Source organism: Sylvia atricapilla, chromosome 2 (assembly GCF_009819655.1).
Source record: "Sylvia atricapilla isolate bSylAtr1 chromosome 2, bSylAtr1.pri, whole genome shotgun sequence".
NCBI lineage: Eukaryota > Metazoa > Chordata > Aves > Passeriformes > Sylviidae > Sylvia > Sylvia atricapilla.
The window spans coordinates 76,640,377-76,653,574 of record NC_089141.1 but is presented as its reverse complement, the minus strand read 5'-3'; positions in this window follow the sequence as shown (position 1 = coordinate 76,653,574).

Below are 13,198 nucleotides of genomic sequence, written 5' to 3'. Positions count from 1 at the left end.
AACAGTTTTTCTAATGGTTGCTATTTTAATTTCTCTGTCTTTTTAAAATATCACTCTCTTAAATATTTATCTCTCTCTCTAAGCATGGTTTTAATCCAACATAAATTCCTTAGATTTTAAGAGAAGATTATTACAACACATCAAACATATGGGCTCATTTCAGCTCCCAGTGTACATAAAATTAGTCAAAGCAAAATACTACCTATTTGTTACCAAAACATGTGGTGCAGTGAGTAATTTTTGCTCAGAAGTATCATGGGACTAATTTAGCAAGAACAATACTTTTTTTTTTTTTTTTTTTTTTTTTTTTTCTCACCTCACTCTTTTCTCTGTGGATCACTCAGCAGAAGCCAGAACTGCAAGATGCAGTTCACTGTCTCTGTCTCACTCTGTTCCTCACTTATATTTCTTTCGAGGTTGTCTCCACTTTCAAGACAACAATTGCTTTCAGGGACTGGGAAATCTATTTTCAGAATTTATATTGGCTTTTGGAATAACAGAAACAGATAAATCTTGCAACACTGGTGTGTTCTGGGTTGAGCTGCCTCCTATCCCATATATCCATCCCATATCTTGGATATGTTGTTATGTCTCGCAGCTGAATCCCGCCCTCTTGGGCAGGAGCCTGCAGTTCCTGCCTCCTTTTGGCTGTTTGGCTGCTTTTCGGCTCTTGCTTCAGCTGGCTCAGCTGCTTTTGCCTTCTTCGCTTCGCTTTGCCTCGCTCTGCTCTCCGGCTGCCCCTGCCGCCGTTTTTCTTCCCCCCGCTGCTTCTGTTTGTTTTTTTTCTCCTCCTTTCTTTCTCTCCCCCCCCCCCCCCCCACCCAAGGTTTGAACCGGCTCCGGACCTGACCTGACCTGAGAAGTTGGAGAAGACCCGGGCCAGACAGAGACGCGTCAGCACCCTCCCCATCGACACAGTAACCCGTCCTTTCCCACTATTCGGTGTTGGGGAGTGTATTTTTGTCAATAAACCGGTTTTTCCACTTTCCTCCGAGGTGTTTTCCTTCCCGAACCCAGGGCTGGGGGGCGGAAGGGGTGGTGGAGGTTTGGTTTAGGGGACTCCTTTTGGAGGTTCTTCCCTAATTTACTCCAAATCAGGACATTTCTTGGTGCGTTGGCCGGGAAAGGGCCAGAGAAAGTGGAAAAACCTTAATAATAATATTGGTGGTTCTAGTTGTTTTGTGGGTGTAGTGGGATGTTTTTTTCTGGATTCATAATGTCATTCGTGGTGAAAGCCTGCCAATATTTCTGGTCCCCAGGGATTTTTGAGGTTTTAATACCTCTGTGGTATCTAGGGTTATTCCCTTATATAGAAAAAGCTCTGGTATTGCTACTAATACGTAGCTTTTGGGGCCGTGGGGTACTAACCAGAATATTTATTGGACTAGGCTTGCTTGTGATGCTTTATAGAAGGGCTGTTAAGATGTTTAAATCTGTTCCGGAAGTGTATAGTTCATTGTTATGGTGGTGCATTCAGTTTGTTAGGGGAGAAGCAGGGGAAGAGTTTTTTCAGCCTCTGTCTTCCCTCTTCTCCTTTGAATTTTTTACATCTCTATTAGAAAATGTTCAGTTTCCCCTGAGTGTTAAAGAGACCATCTTTCTGGCATTTAATCTAGTAAGTCTTTTCTATACTGTCTGCAGTTTATATAAAATGAAAGCTGAGATTTCTAAAAGAGCTAATGAGACTCCTGATTTAGGGGTAAAACCAACAAAGAGAAATCTTGAGTGGAGTGGGAAATGGGAAGATATGGGCCAAATTTTAAAGGAATTTTCTGACCCTATAGTCTGGGACTTCCCATCTGAACAAATTCAGAACCCAGCTGAGGTGGCGAAGTATTTGAAAGAGAAGTGCTGTGGTAATACGAAGGAGAAAAGGATTGTTGCAGTGAGCTGGGCCCTGGCATATGTTTACCGAACTCTGCTAGATACTGAAGGACAGCAGATAGAAGAAAGGGAACAGGGAGATAAGCTAGTTACCACCCCAGTCACTCAGGCTGCAGCTAATATCCTGGGCTCCGAGCCAACAGCTAAACCAGACAGGGAGTCTAAGACACTGGCAGTTGCAGGGGCAAAGAGAGCACGAAAGACTGATCGACCAGTAGAGGATGATGATGATGAAGGTGAAGGGCCCTCAAGGCCTCCCGAGGACACCCAATCAGAAGCTGGACAAACTGACGTAAAATCAGAAGCCGAACTAACTGACACTCAATTGGGAGCCAGATCAACTGGCCTAAGATCAAATGTCCAACCAGCTGGCACAAGATCAGGACCCACTATTGATGCTTTTTCCCTGAAGGACCTCCGAGGTTTGAGAAAGGATTACACCCGACGACCAGATGAGTCTATAATTAGTTGGTTAGTCCGTCTCTGGGATGCTGCAGGCGAAGCTACAATTCTGGATGGCACTGAGGCAAGGCATTTGGGCTCCCTGTCACATGATCCAGTTATTGACCAAGGAATGATGAGGGTAGCTACCCCTTGCAGTCTCTGGGAACGAGTCCTGGGAAGTGTGGCACAAAGATACCTGTGCGCAGACGATCTCTACATGCAGCAGACCCAGTGGAAGACCATAGAACAAGGGATTCAACGCTTGAGAGAAATGGCAGTGGCAGAGATTATCTTCTCAGATGACCTAAACACTAAGAACCCAGATTTGGTACCATGTACACCCGTGATGTGGCGAAAACTTGTACGACTTGGACCATCTGAATACGCTTCTGCTCTAGCAATAATGAAGCGGGAGGAGACACACGAAATCGTGCTCGATATGGCAAGGAAGCTTCGAGCATATGCTGATTCAGTACATGGCCCAACTCACGCCAGGATTGCAGCTGTGGAAACACGACTGCAGAAATTGGAAGATAAATTAGAGGAAAATCACAAAAAACTCAGGGAAGAGATTAGGGAGGACTTCCTCCAAATTTCGGCCATTCAAATTAGAGACCCTGGTGTTCAACGCGGGCGTACCTCTGTTGGGGAGAGAAGGCGCACTCCGAGAACCGAGTTGTGGGTCTTCTTGCGTGAAGCTGGGGAGGACATGAGGAGGTGGGACGGAAAACCCACTGCTGCTCTGGCACAACGGGTGCGTAAATTGAAAGAAGGTAGGATTCAAAGAGGGAGTCCTACTAAACAGAGAGCAGCACCAGTTGTCTGCAGCCGGGACGATGATGATATGTCTGATCCCCTGGAGGGAACCTCTAGGACATATGTCCAAAGAAAGAAAGATAATCAGGCTTAGAGGGGCCCTGCCTCTAGCCAGGTAGAGGTTGGGGAGAATCGTGTGTTTTGGACTGTGTGGATTCGATGGCCTGGCACATCGGCGCCACAGAGACATGAGGCTTTGGTGGACACTGGATCGCAATGTACTTTGGTGCCATCAGAACATGTGGGGGCAGAACCAATTTCCATTGCCGGGGTGACAGGGGGAGTACAAGAGTTGCCTTTGTTGGAGGCTGAGGTGAGCCTGACTGGAAAGGACTGGCAGAGACACCTGATTGTGACCGGCCCAGAGGCCCCGTGTATTCTGGGCATAGATTTTCTTCGGAATGGGTATTTCAAAGACCCAAAGGGATTCAGATGGGCATTTGGAATAGCATCTGTAGAAACAGAGGGTGTTAAGCAACTGAACACCCTGTCTGGACTATCGGATGACCCATCTGCTGTGGGATTGTTGAAGGTGGAAGATCAGCAGGTGCCAGTCGCCACTTCTATAGTGCATCGGCGGCAGTATAGAACAGTTCGAGATGCAGTGATTCCCATCCACAAAATGATTCGTGAGTTGGAGAGCCAAGGGGTGGTCTGTAAAACCCACTCACCCTTTAACAGCCCCATCTGGCCTGTGCGCAAGTCGGATGGAGAATGGAGGTTGACTGTGGACTACAGGGCATTGAATGAAGTGACTCCACCGCTGAGTGCTGCCGTGCCGGACATGCTGGAACTCCAGTATGAGCTGGAGTCCAAGGCAGCAAGGTGGTATGCCACTATTGACATCGCCAATGCCTTTTTCTCCATTCCTCTGGTTGCAGAATGCAGGCCTCAGTTTGCTTTCACCTGGAGGGGTGTGCAGTATACTTGGAATCGACTACCCCAGGGGTGGAAGCACAGTCCTACCATTTGTCATGGATTGATCCAAACTGTATTGGAAGAGGGTGAGGCTCCAGAACATCTGCAATACATCGATGACATCATTGTGTGGGGGAACACTGCAGCTGAAGTGTTTGAAAAAGGAGAGAAGATTATCCAGATTCTCCTGAAAGCTGGTTTTGCCATCAAGAAGAGTAAAGTTAAAGGACCTGCTAGAGAAATTCAGTTCCTGGGAATTAAGTGGGAAGATGGACGGCGTCAGATTCCCACTGATGTCATCAATAAGATCACAGCGATGTCTCCACCAACTAACAAGAAGGAGACACAAGCTTTCCTAGGTGTCATAGGTTTTTGGAGGATGCATATTCCAGAATATAGTCAGATTGTGAGCCCTCTCCACCTGGTAACTCGCAAGAAGAACACTTTCCAGTGGGGCCCTGAGCAGCAACACGCTTTTACTCAGATTAAACAGGAGATTGCTCACGCGGTAGCCCTTGGCCCAGTCAGGACGGGACCGGACGTGAAGAACGTGCTCTATTCTGCAGCTGGGAGCCATGGTCTGTCCTGGAGCCTTTGGCAGAAGGTGCCTGGGGAGACTCGAGGCCGACCACTGGGATTTTGGAGTCGAAGTTACCGAGGGTCGGAAGCCAGCTATACTCCAACAGAAAAGGAAATTCTAGCAGCCTATGAAGGGGTTCGGGCCGCCTCAGAGGTTATAGGTATGGAAGCACAACTCCTCCTGGTACCCCGACTACCAGTGCTAGGGTGGATGTTTAGAGGAAAGGTTCCCTCCACCCACCACGCCACCAGTGCTACCTGGAGCAAGTGGATTGCCCTCATTGTACAACGTGCTCAAGTTGGGAAATTAAATCGCCCTGGAATTTTGGAAGTAATTACAAACTGGCCCGAAGGTGAAAGTTTCAGTGTTGCAGATGAAGAACAAGAACCAGTGACCCGGGTTGAGGAAGCTCCGCCATACGACCAGTTGCCAGCAGAGGAAATATGTTACGCTTTATTCACCGACGGTTCCTGCCGTGTCGTAGGGATGGGTCGGAGGTGGAAGGCAGCTGTATGGAGCCCCACACGACAGGTCGTAGGGGTCGTTGAGGGAGAGGGTGGATCCAGTCAATTTGCTGAACTTAAAGCAATTCAACTGGCCCTAGATATTGCAAAGAGAGAGAAGTGGCCAAGGCTCTATCTATACACTGATTCTTGGATGGTAGCCAATGCTCTGTGGGGATGGCTGAAGAAATGGAAAGAGGCGAACTGGCAGCGTAGAGGTAAACCAATTTGGGCTGCTGAAGAGTGGAAAGATATCGCTGCCCGGTTAGAAACCCTACCTGTGAAGATTCGCCATGTAGATGCCCATGTCCCCAAGAGTAGAGCTAATGAGGAGCAGCAAAATAATCAGCGGGTAGATCAAGCTGCAAAGATAGGGGAGTTGAAGGTAGATCTTGACTGGGAGCACAAGGGAGAGTTATTTCTAGCACGATGGGCCCATGATGCCTCAGGTCACCAAGGCAGAGATGCCACCTATAAGTGGGCACGAGACCGAGGGGTGGATTTAACCATGGACAGCATTTCTCAAGTTATCAGTGACTGTGAAATATGCGCTGCCATTAAGCAAGCCAAGCGGATGAAGCCTCTCTGGTATGGAGGACGGTGGTCTAAATACAAGTATGGGGAGGCCTGGCAGATTGATTACATCACACTGCCTCAAACCCGCCAAGGCAAGCGTCATGTGCTGACCATGGTAGAAGCCACCACAGGATGGTTGGAAACCTATCCTGTGTCTCATGCTACAGCCCGCAACACCATCCTGGGCCTTGAAAAGCAGGTCCTTTGGAGGCATGGCACTCCCGAGAGAATTGAGTCAGACAATGGGACTCATTTCAAAAATAATCTTATTAAAACCTGGGCTAGGGAACATGGCATTGAATGGGTGTATCATATCCCCTACCATGCACCAGCCGCGGGTAAAGTGGAAAGGTACAATGGGCTGTTAAAAACCACCCTGAAGGCGTTGGGTGGAGGGTCCTTAAAAAACTGGGAGCAGCATTTAGCAAAAGCCACCTGGTTAGTTAACACTCGAGGTTCCACCAACCGAGCGGGTCCTGCTCAGTCCCAGCACCTTAATGTAGTAGATGGAGATAAAGTCCCAGTGGCCCATGTTAGAGGTTTGTTGGGAAAGACAGTATGGATCAACCCTGACTCGAGTACGGGCAAACCCATCCGTGGAGTTGTCTCTGCTCAAGGACCGGGTTGTACATGGTGGATAATGCAGAAAGATGGAACAATGCGATGTGTACCTCAGGGAGATCTGAATATGGGGTGAGATTGATACGTGCTGAATGTTACTACCATTGTCTGCGTGTTAGATCAGTTAGACATGAAACAGAAGGGAATGTGTACGTGTCGAAGGTCTGAGCAAGTAAGACGGACGGAAATGTGTAAGTGCTAAAGGTCTGAGTAAGTGAGATGAAAGTTTTAATTGGATGGATATATGGGATAAGGGGTGGAATGTTCTGGGTTGAGCTGCCTCCTATCCCATATATCCATCCCATATCTTGGATATGTTGTTATGTCTCGCAGCTGAATCCCGCCCTCTTGGGCAGGAGCCTGCAGTTCCTGCCTCCTTTTGGCTGTTTGGCTGCTTTTCGGCTCTTGCTTCAGCTGGCTCAGCTGCTTTTGCCTTCTTCGCTTCGCTTTGCCTCGCTCTGCTCTCCGGCTGCCCCTGCCGCCGTTTTTCTTCCCCCCGCTGCTTCTGTTTGTTTTTTTTCTCCTCCTTTCTTTCTCTCCCCCCCCCCCCCCCACCCAAGGTTTGAACCGGCTCCGGACCTGACCTGACCTGAGAAGTTGGAGAAGACCCGGGCCAGACAGAGACGCGTCAGCACCCTCCCCATCGACACAGTAACCCGTCCTTTCCCACTATTCGGTGTTGGGGAGTGTATTTTTGTCAATAAACCGGTTTTTCCACTTTCCTCCGAGGTGTTTTCCTTCCCGAACCCAGGGCTGGGGGGCGGAAGGGGTGGTGGAGGTTTGGTTTAGGGGACTCCTTTTGGAGGTTCTTCCCTAATTTACTCCAAATCAGGACATGGTGGAAGCAAAAACTTCAAACTATATAGATATAGTATTGAAAACCTGAGATAATTCCAGAGTCTTTCTCACAATAAAGAAAATTTTTTTCTGTTTCTATATGAGAATGGGAAAAAAGCCTATGGGAGCATCTAAGTTTAATGCCTGACCTTCAATTAGAACAGAAAACAGATTTGCTCTCCACGGAGTAAATTCAAGCACTGAGCTTGGGATCATCAGTGAGGGGCTCTGTCTCCCTTGACTCTGTTTTGGGGCACCAGACAAAACTGCCTTCATGACAATGTCCAGGGGCATTTCAAAGTATAGCTTTCCCCAAGATCCCACAGTGTAGTTGTAAAGACATACATTGGTTTTGCCACCTTCTATCCATGCAGCCTTCAATTGCTACCCCAGCAGGCTCTGCATTCACAGGATCCTCACACCACATCCTGGAACAGATAAAATACACACTTAGATTCATCCTGTAAAAATACCACAACCTCACATTACTTCTATTTCTTTGAATTGGAAAAAGCAAACACATTATTTATTGCATTTGTGGGCCACAGGTCATGGTAAATGCAAAGGACTCCAGCACCCAAATGCAGCACAGAGAGGAAGCAGCAGGCCCACCCAGAGGGCAGCTTTCTGAGCAAGGGGATGCAGCACGGCATGGGAATGATCCTCACCCTGTCACCATCAGCAGGATGGGCATGGCCAAGGAAGAAGGAAGAGTGCTTCCTCACAACATTCACTTCACTTTCCTTCCTGGAGAAGCAGGAACCACCAGCAGTCTCCTAAATGAGTGCTGCTCTTGGGGCTGCCAGTCCCCCACTCACGCTGGCAGAGCATAAAGCCAGCAGGCTGAAGTATTAATTATGGCCTAGTTAGTTTGATGTTCACTGGGATAACTGTAAACCAGAACTGGCCAATTCATGACATTGGGCTGACTTTGATAAGGATTCAAGGCCCATGGGATGCTCCTGTGCCTGCCTGTGAAAGGACACACAGGACAAACAGATGCTCAACCAAACTGGAACTCACCAATGATGTGTGCTGACATCTCGTAGCTGTCAGAAGTTTCAGGCCAGAAAACAGACTTTAAACACAGCTTTTAAAGACAAAAATACTACTTTATCTGCTTAGGAGCACCTTTATCTGCTTAGGAGGCTATTTCCCATTTTGCACAACTCTACAACTATCTACGAACAGTGAAAAACTGGAAAGGAAGATTGAAAGAAATCTTTGACACTCATAAGTCAGGAATTATAGAGTAACTCTGATATGAGAAAATCAAAGCAAAAATTAGTCCTAACATGACCAGTTTTAAAAGAAAAATGCTTTTGCGGGCACACGTGCATATGTTCTATTTACTCATATTTTTTCACAAGATTTTCTGAGTAAAAAGAATCCAAGGATCGTGTTGCTGGGGAAACTGAAATGATGGTCTAATCTTCTAAGAAAGTGTGAAACGTAGAATTAACACCATTGAATTGAATTTAATAACACTGTGCAACATCAGACCCAGCTTTAAATCAATATTTAATTTTCTCAGCCATATTACAGATCAGTTGTAGCCATTTTATCTCCAGGGAATACCAACCACCCCACAGAGGGTCAGCCTACCCAAGTAATATTTTCCAGGATCTTCTAGTGGATAGATGACAAAATATTCTTTCAGAGTTTGTAACCTCAGCTTCCATAAATACTTCATTTTTTACATTCTGGAGACATCCCTAATGTTCTACTGTATTTGGGTTTACCCACTTAAGTTCAAGCATACTTATGACATATTACACCTATTATTTCTAAAACTAGACAAAATATAACCCACTTTTGGAAGGCAACAAAAATAATAACCACTAATGTGAGAGCATAAAAATAAGCTTCTATAACTACTGCTTTCAAGAAGACTACTTTCAAATAAAAGTCAAGTCTGAGCTTTAGATTACTTACAGCAAAATCTGCTTCTTGAAGTTCTTCCATATTACATTTCAATCCGGTTTTTACCTGGAAGTACCCCACAAGCACAAGCAAAATTAAATTGCATGGACCATAAGATGCGCTTTCACCTTTGCCTTGAAAAGAAATTGTGAAAATATTTTGTGGCAGCAGCAGAGATGCCATTCCCTGAATGATGTTCTGCTGCTGCAGTGTGCAGGCATAGCAGAGAGCACTGGGGGCACATACCAGGGCAACAGCAGATCACACTGGGGGTGCCATCAGCAGCAGGGGCTCATGCAAAGTTTCTTCTAGGCCTGGGACCCTCCAATTAAGTGCATCAAATTCATAGGTCCTTGAGCAGACAACTGACAGCTTTATGCTACAGCTCAGTTCTCTGCTACTACACAAGGAGAGGTTCATCCATCACATCACTTAGCACACAGATGTGCATCCAAGAGCCCATTCAGGCTGTGCCGCAGGGCACAACTCGCGGGTTCCCACACATTTGACAGAACTGTGCTGGTACAAAATGGGACAGTGCCAAATGCACTCAAATGGACACAAGCCTAGCCAAGGTGAGAACTGCAGCATCTGCAATTAAGGAGCTTGAGGCTGGGAGTGGAATTTGCACTGCTTATACTCCTTTCTGAATTTGAACAAAGTTGTTTGATTTTCAGGGATTCATAGATTTGCTAAATTATTCTTGCATAGGCAAACAGAAACACTTGTGTAGAATGCTTGGCGCTGCAAGGAGCAATGATTTCACTCAGTCAATAACATTACAAACTGAAGAAGGTAGAATCAGGTTTTGTCCTGGCAGAAGACAAATTTTATAGTGCTCCCTTTGGAGCTGAGTTTATACATAAGAGCTAACTTGCAACCTAGTGTATTCTGCAAAAGAAAGCTTGATATCTGCCACAGAGTTTTGACCAGTAGCAAGCAGCCAGCATTAAATTACTGCGAGTTCTCTTTCTGATATCAGAGAAGGAGCTTTTCCTTTTTAGATTGTACTTGATTTTTAGCAATCAGCAATTTATGAAGTGCCTGATAGAGACACTTGAAAATTTCTTGACAAGTATATATGTTTCATGAACCCAAAAGTCAGAGATGTAATAGAACGTTACAGGGATCGTTGATGAAGTTGTATGCAGAGATTGCACTGTACATGCTGGTTTATCTGTAATTGTTGGACAATCGGATAAGTTCCTTATTTGCATAAGCTATAAAATTATCCTAGAAGAAAAGTATTCCAAATTGTCAACAAAAAATACTTTGGTTCTCCATCGGTTTGGCAAGAAATGAAGAGAGAAATTATAGAAGAACAGATGGTAGAAGAGATACACCAACGTGTTGTGTGCAACAGCAAAGAAAAATGGGAATCTTGTAGGAACAAAATACGCTTTATCTGCTTAAAAGTTATAAGCAAGGGAGATCTATTGTTCAATACATGAGAAAATGTAAGCTTCCAGAACTGACAAATAAGCAGATCTTTTTCTGGATTTCTTTCTACTATTGAAAACAATGAAAAACAATCTATAGAAGTATCTCTCTTTGACTATAAGAAGGGGTTTAAATTACCCATGCTACATTTACTTTTCATATTCAATAATTAGCAAGCAATCTTTGAGCAACCCTGGTAATATTTTCACAACAGAGCACAGTATCTGTGAGAATTCCTACAGCCTCAAAAGCCAGATTCCAGACCTGAAAAAAATTATGAATAGTGCACATGCGCGTGGAAAAGTTTTGAAACTTAAGACAAAGAATATTGTGTGCAATTGTCCACATTCAGATAAGTCTGAGTGAAGGGATGATCCCCTTTCACATGCCTGAAAATTATATCCAAAGTCACTTTAATGTTGGCAACAGCATGGCCTCAGTGGAACACAGTCTTCATTTACTGTATTTAAATATTGTAGCTAGGGGATTTCTCTTAAATATTCATTGTTTGTTCAACCCAATTATTATTTATGAAATTTATTGCAGTTCTCGTGCTTTTAAGAATTTGGGGTTTTTCCCAGCTATTTTGTGCTATGTTACATGCAAAGTAAATGAATAATCTCTACAGCTTCAACCTCAAACACTTAAGTATATGAAAGAAACATAAAATCACATATCTCCAGTATCATAATTTGAAAAAGAATAAACATACTTCTTCCAGTGCTGGGATTCCTTGTTAAGAGTCATAATGCTGGGTCAAAAAAGAACTGAGATTACAACCTGCCAAGCAATCAAACAAAAATTATCTTCTATTGCAGTTTAATTATGTTTGAAATTTTAGGTTTCTTGTCTTTTTTGCATTTTTAAACCCAGAAACAAATAGCACCACAGACAAGAAGCAACTTCATGGCACTCAGTACTTACAACACTAAATTGTTGTAAGTCAATATTCTTCCTGGGTAGTGAGCATTAAATGTATATTTATTATTATTTGAAAACATGTTGCAAACCACTTGAATAAAAAATAACTAAATCCATTTGTTCTACACAGACAGGAACAGAAAAATTTCAGCCTCCACCAAGACTTTGAGGAAGGATAGTCATTGTAGTTAATATATGGCCTCGGCAACTTTGATATATATACAAGAAATGCATCATTTTAAGAGAAGGTATTTTATCACACTTCCACACCCACATTAAATTATGAGATAGGCAAACTAGGCAAAGAAACTAAAAAAAGAGACTTTAAGTGTCCATTCTGTTTATTTCAAGCAGTACACTAAGCCCCAAAACCTAAGACTATGCCAATCCAAACACAAAGAAGTCCCTGGAGGTTTTTCAGAGAAATAGGGCCAGAACAAATCACACTTGAAATGATCAGCATTTCAACTGGAATAAATGTTTTCCAGTATCTTTGAAAACAGACACTTGACTCTGTTCTTCAAACATCTGAAAGCATTATACACAGACACAACATCCACCTGGACATTTTCATACTGAAAGGTCCTAATCATCTCACTCATTCTGACTTGCTTTGTAGATTTTGGACTTAGATGTACACACTGCTGCTCGTTTTTCCATAGTGGAAATTAACAACTCAAGAACCCAATTATAATAATAACTTGAGGGCACCTTTTATTTATAAGGTAATATGCATAATCTGGACTAATAGATTCTGTGGCTGAAGGCCAAGGACTTCAGTAGCCCAGGATACAGTTATTACAGATTATTAAACTCAATGTTTAATTAAATATTGAAATCTTAAAAGACAGATGTGGGAGGAAGTTTGCTTTCTTCCTTTACCCTCCTTCAGCCATGCCCTTTAGTCTCTTGATGCACTTCCTTCTTTTTATACAATATCAATTTTGCATAACCTTCTGATCTTTTGTGTGCAGTTTCCTTTTATTTCAACAGCCTTTGGTGACAGCGGAAAAAAAGGGTTTAGATTGTATCTTTCAAAGTGGAAAACACTTTGAAAACCCAGAGAATTACAGTTTTTTTACCTGAACTTGTAGATACTAATAGACAATTGAGGTGTTTGCATATTCACAGTAAAGCGCCGTAGAAAAAATCATTTTGTGATTAGAAGGACTTGAGCATGGAAAGAGGTAGGCTTGTCACTGAAGGTAGATAACATGAATAACCTAATCCCAGTTCTTGCCAGTGAAGGTACAGGACACTTCATATAACTAGGTCTAGCTGCATGCCTAGTTTTAGAAGGCCATCATTAGATGAGATGAATCCCATCTCTGCTAGGACTCATTCTTGGACTCCATTTCCTTGAGCTGTAACAAATACAGCCTCAAATTCTCCCACAATACACAGCAGATGAAATGCAAGCCACTCAACCAAGTGTGTTCAGCAGAACTCTCAAGTGATAGCTGTATTGGAAGTTACTTTGGAAAGTGTTATCAAGCATGAGAGCAATGGGCAGCTTCAGGGGCTGTACACATCAAATGAAGCACATCAAATGAATATTGATGATGAAAGCTGATGAAAGAGTTGAAAGCCAGCTGGCAATTATCCTCCTGGTGATGAAGATAGCACAACTTTCCTCTTTTTTGCTTGTGTTACAAGGTCACAAGCGTCACCACATGGATGAAGACAAAGGGTCCAGTAACATCGTGAGAGGAAATGTTAGCCAAAGATACCAAGG